Genomic DNA, 5,439 nt, shown 5'->3' with positions numbered 1-5,439 from the left:
GGTCCCTTGGGGGGTAAATTTTGAGAGGGTGGGAGCCCAGGAAGGCTGGGAATACTTTAAGGAAACTGTTCTAAAGGCACAGGAGCTGACTATCCTAAAATCACGAAAGACAAGCCAAGGGGCAAGGAGGTTGGGCTGGCTGAACAGAAACCTTTGGCTGGATCTCAAGAACAAAAAGAAAGTTTATGGTCTCTGGAAAAGTGGGCAAGCTACTCATGAGGATTACAGGTATGTAGTGAAGCTGTGCAGGGAGAAAATTAGAAAAGCCAAAATGCAGCTAGAACTGAGCTTTTCTGCTAAGGTAAAGGACAGCAATAAATATTTTTATAAATACATCAACAGCAAGAGGAAGGCTAGGGAATATCTCCATTCCTTGTTGGACGCAGAGGGTAACTTGGTAACCAAGGATCGGGATAAGGCTGAGGTACTTAATACATTCTTTGCCTCAGTCTTTAATAGTAAAACTTGTTACTCCATGGGAACAGAGCCCCCTGCACTGGCAGATGGAGAGGGGGAACAGAATAAGCCCTGCATGATCCACAGTGAGATAGTTTTGGACCTACTTTGAAAGCTGGATGTTTACAAGTCCATGGGGCCGGATGGATTGCACCCTAGAGTGCTGAGGGAGTTGGCGGCTGTGGCTGCCAAACCGCTCTCCACAATTTTTTGGCAGTACTGGCTGACCGAGGATGTCCTGGTGGATTGGAGGCTTATGAATGTGACGCCCATCTTAAAAAAGGGCTGGAAAGATGATCCTGTAAGCTACAGGCTCATCAGTCTCACTTCCGTGTCTAGGAAGGTTATGGAATGGATAACCTCGGGAACCATCAGGGGCCAATTAAAGGTCAGCCAGGGGATCAGGCCTAGTCAGCATGGGTTTGTGAACAGTAGATCAAGTCTGACAACCCAAATTTCATACTATGAAAAGGTGACCCATTTGGTGGATGAAAGTAAGGCTAATGATGTGGTCTACCTGGACTTCAATAAGACCTTTGACACTGTCCCCCATAATATTCTTGTGGAGAAGCTGGCTGCCTGTATTCTGGACAGGTGTATGCTTTGCTGGGCAAAGCACTGGCTGGATGGCCAGGCCCAGAGAGTTGTGGTCAGTGGAGTGGAATCCAGTTGGCGGCCAGTAACAAAAGCGATGTCCCGCAGGGCTCAGTGCTGAGACCGCTTCTGTTTAACATCTTCATAGATGATCTGGATGAGGGGATTGAGAGCACCCTCAGAAAGTTTGCAGACAACACCAAGTTGGGAGGGAGTAATGATCTGCCTGAGGTGAGAAGGGCACTACAGAGGGACCTGGATAGACTGGCTAAATGGGCCAAGGTTAACGGCATGAGTTTCAATAGGACCAAGTGCCGGGTTGTGCATTTTGGTCTCAACAACCCCAGACAGCCATACAGGCTTGGGGAGGTGTGGCTGGAAGCCTGCCTGTTGGAAAGGGACCTTGGTGTGCTGACGGACAGTTGGCTGAATATGAGCCAGCAGTGTGCCCAGGTGGCCAAGAAGGCCAATGGCATCCGGGCTTGTATAATGTGGTGAGCAGGACTAGGGAAGTCATCTTGTCCCTGTACTTGGCATTGGAGAGAACTCACCTTGAGTACTGTGTTTGATTTAGGAACTTCAGAACAAAAAAAAAGACATGTAGGTACTAGAGAAGGTCCAGAGAAGGGCAAAAAGGCTTGTGAAGGGCTTTGAAAATCAAATATATGGGGAGAGGCTGAGGAAGGGGCTGTTTTTACCAGAGTAAAGAAGGCTGAGGGGAGACTTTACAGCTCTCTTCCAATGTATAAAAGGTGCTTACAGTGAGAGCAGGGCAAGTCTATTCTCACTGGTGACAAGTGACAGGAAGAGGGGAAACGGCCTAAAGTTGTGCCAGGGTAAGTTAAGGTTGTGTGTGGTCTCTGCAGCCCGGGACAGCTCCAATCTTCACCTCTTTCATGAGCTCCTCTGCACTGGTGAGCACCACATCCAGAAACACGTCTCCTCCGGTCCTTCTGCCTAATACCTGCATCAGGAAGTTATCCATAACGCACCCGCGAGTCACTGGGATTGCTTGCAGCTTGCCTGAGTTCAGTATCCGTGGCTGGCAGCCGTGACCCTGCCAAAAATCAGCCCGGGAAAGTCAACGGTCTGGTCAGCGAACAGCAAGTTCTGTTCTTAACTTCAGTGGGATTCTAAGTAGGTTCACAGCAACGCGGAAAAAGCTAGGGAAAGGTATTTCGACCGTAAGCCAGCCTCCCTCTTTCAAAACCCTCTTTCAAAAGGAGAAGAACGAGTCAACAGACACTCAGAATGGGGTGAAATTTTTGTTGTTTATTTTTGTTGATTTCTGCCTGATTGAAAGGGAGAATGGAAAGGGGTACTGATGGATCGCTGGCCAAATAGGAGCCAGCAGATGGCATCCTGGCTCGTCTCGGGCATGGTGTGGCGAGCAGGACTAGGGAAGTGATCCTGCGCCCGTGCTGTTGTTGTGTGAGTAGCAGCCCCGGCTCTGTCCTGGAAGGAGAGACGATGCTCCCGTCCTCTCGAGAGCTTGGCTGCTGTTCATCGGGCTCTTTCCGGCGTGCCCAGGTCTCTGTTGTATCTGTTGTGGCGGGGAGCCCAGAGCTGGGCGCTGTGTCTCAGCGGGGCTGAGCGGAGGGGAACGGAGCGATGTCGTCGAGCAGCATGCTTGGAACGCTTCTCCTGGCGCGGTGCAGGGAAGTGCTGCCCGTCGAGCTGAGAAGAGCACAAGAGCCGTGCGGCGCCTCGGCCTTGTGCCCCGTCCCCGCGCTGTCCCCGGCTGAGCTCGGGCCGCCCGCTCAGCAGCAGGGCCCGTCGTGGCCGCGGGGCTCGTCGCGGCGCCGCTCGTGGTCCCCGGAGCCCCACTGCCGCTCTTGGACCTCCCTCAGCCAGTCCTCGGCTTCCTCGGCGTCCCGGCGGCGGCCGTTGGGCTCCGGCCGCCAGGAGAGGCCGCGGACGAGCCGGAGGGGGCGGCCGGAGGGGCTGCGCCGACGAGCTGGCGACACGCTGCGGGAGCGGGAGCGGGAGCGGGAGCGGGAGCGGGAGCGGTGCGGGGATCTTTCCCGCAGCCGTCGGCTCCTCCGGAGTCTTCTCCGCGGCCGGCGGGCGATGGCGGCCGCTGGGGCCGCTGGCGGCGGTGGCGGCGGTGGCGGGATGCTCACCGGAGCGCCGACGAGCTGGCGGCACAGCGGGCAGTCGACCCCGTCGGCGGGCCAGTGCTCGGCGCAGCTGGCGCACAAGGTGTGCCCGCAGGGGAAGACGCGGGTCGGGGCTTCCGGCGGGCCGAGGCACAGGGGGCACGTCGCCTCCTCGTGGGCCTCTGCCGGCCGCGCCTGTGCCTCCCGGCTCCCGCTGGCATCCGCCTCCTGGCTCATGGCCGCGGCTGCCCTGGCACGGAGGTGCTCGCACAAACCAACGGAGTCTCACCCGCTGGAGGCTGCCTCCGGGCCTCGGCACCTCTCGCGTGCCGCGTGTGTGTCCCACCAGTGACGGGCACCCCGTGTGCCTCTGGCAGGACTTGAGCTGGATCCTCCCTCGGTGACTCTGGAATCAGCTCGCAGGACTCTCACTGGCAAGGCTGGCAAGCTCTCGACGTCTCGTGTTCCGGCAGGAAGACGCTGACGCCTCGAAAGTCCCCAGCAGGACTGAAGGTGGGCTGGGTGCTCGGCGGCACCTCTAGGCACCTGCCCTATTGTGAGGTCACGGGGCGACTGTGACTCTCGGCTGACATCACCAGGCACGCAGCTAGAGATGGACGTTTGCTTCCCGGCACTTGTGGCCATAACAGTTCTGCTGTCTGCTTGCCAGAGTCCACCCAAAGACTTTCACGGGGTTCGCTTAGTGCAAATAGAACAAACGCGGGTAAACTACATTTGAGTTCTGTCCATTTACTTTGACCCTGTACCACGGAAAGACACATTTGCTGTAGTCTGGTTGATCGGTTTCAGTATATTTCAGACGATCACAGAATCACAGTGGTTGGAAGGGGCCTCCAAGGACCATTGAGTCCAACCCCCCTGCCAAAGCAGGCTCCCTACACCAGGTCGCACAGGTAGGCGTCCGGGCGGGTCTTGAATATCTCCAGAGAAGGAGACTCCACAACCCGCCCTGGGCAGCCTGTCCCAGTGCTCCGTCACCCTCACCGTAAAGAAGTTTTTGCGCGCATCTGTACAGAACTTCCTATGCTCCACTTTCTGTCCATTTCCCCTTGTCCTGTCTCCACACGCTGCTGAAAAGTGCCTGGCCCCGCCACTTTGCCCCCACACCTCAGATATTTTAGACCTGGATCAGGTCCCCTCTCAGTCTTCTTTTCTCAAGGCTAAGCAGAGCCAGTTCACTTAGCCTTTCTTCTTAGGAGAGATGCTCCAGGCCCTTCAGCATCTTTGTGGTCTTCCTTTGGACACGTGTAGAGATCTATGGTCTTTGTGAATCACTGCTCCCGTTCTCTTCATCACAATGGATGTCTGTTCATACCGTTAAATCGTAGCCTATTTTGCCTTTGAATACTGAAGACCATCTTTGTCTTTTCCATTTCCATCAGTAGTCCGACTCCTGCTACCACCGGATCTTTTTATATACCTTCTTTTACAAGGTGCATACCTGCAGATTACTTTCACTTCACTCATTCCCCTTGCCATTGTTAATCCTGTTTTTGTTCTTCTTAATTTTGCTAAGTACGTGAGCAGCGTTGTTGTCTGCCCTTGCTTTGACTTCTTTGGTGCTCTACTGCTGATCTTAGTTGGTTGAGAAGTTTCCTTCTTAGTCTAGTAGGCCTGGTGCCAAAATCACTTGCCTTCCTCCGTGAGGGAGTTACTTCTTCCTCAGTTCTCACTACATTTTAAAAATCAGACAGCAATCTCATGCTCCCTTTTCCCCAAGTCTTTTTCACAGATAATTTCACCTCATAGCAATTTCTTCAATTGCTGATCCTCAGTATGGGCCTGAGAGGCAGCGCTCGCATCCTCCTTCCTTTGAAGGAAGCTGCAGGAAACCTTTGTAGAGATTATGCTGTTCTAGTACCCAGAACAAAGCATTTTGATAAATGTATTAACACCAGCCCTCCTTAAGTAGCATACATTTATTTTTCATTTAGAATTATGCTCACCCTTTTATCTGTCTTAGGAAATGAGTGAATAGAAATGTTAATTTCAGTGATCTCAGTGATCAGATCTTCCCTTTAGAGAAAATTTTAGCTGACTCTGAGAAAATATTTACCTGGGCTTTAAGTATTGCCTCATGTGTCAGGAAGGGACGAATTTCTCTGCAGTGAGCTGAGGGTTTTTCAGATCCAGCCATGCCAAGCAACACTAACACTTCCAAAGCAGTTGTAAAAATCATTGTTGTAATTGTGGTATGTCACAGCCAGACTCTAGAGAGATAAATCTGTTGAAGCCTGTTGAGACACAAGAATCTGAATAATCCTCAAGG

Source organism: Coturnix japonica, chromosome Z (assembly GCF_054131305.1).
Source record: "Coturnix japonica strain WE chromosome Z, WE-NBRP24, whole genome shotgun sequence".
Classification (NCBI taxonomy): Eukaryota; Metazoa; Chordata; class Aves; order Galliformes; family Phasianidae; genus Coturnix; species Coturnix japonica.
The sequence above is the reverse complement of the archived record's forward strand: the minus strand, read 5'-3'. Positions refer to the sequence as shown.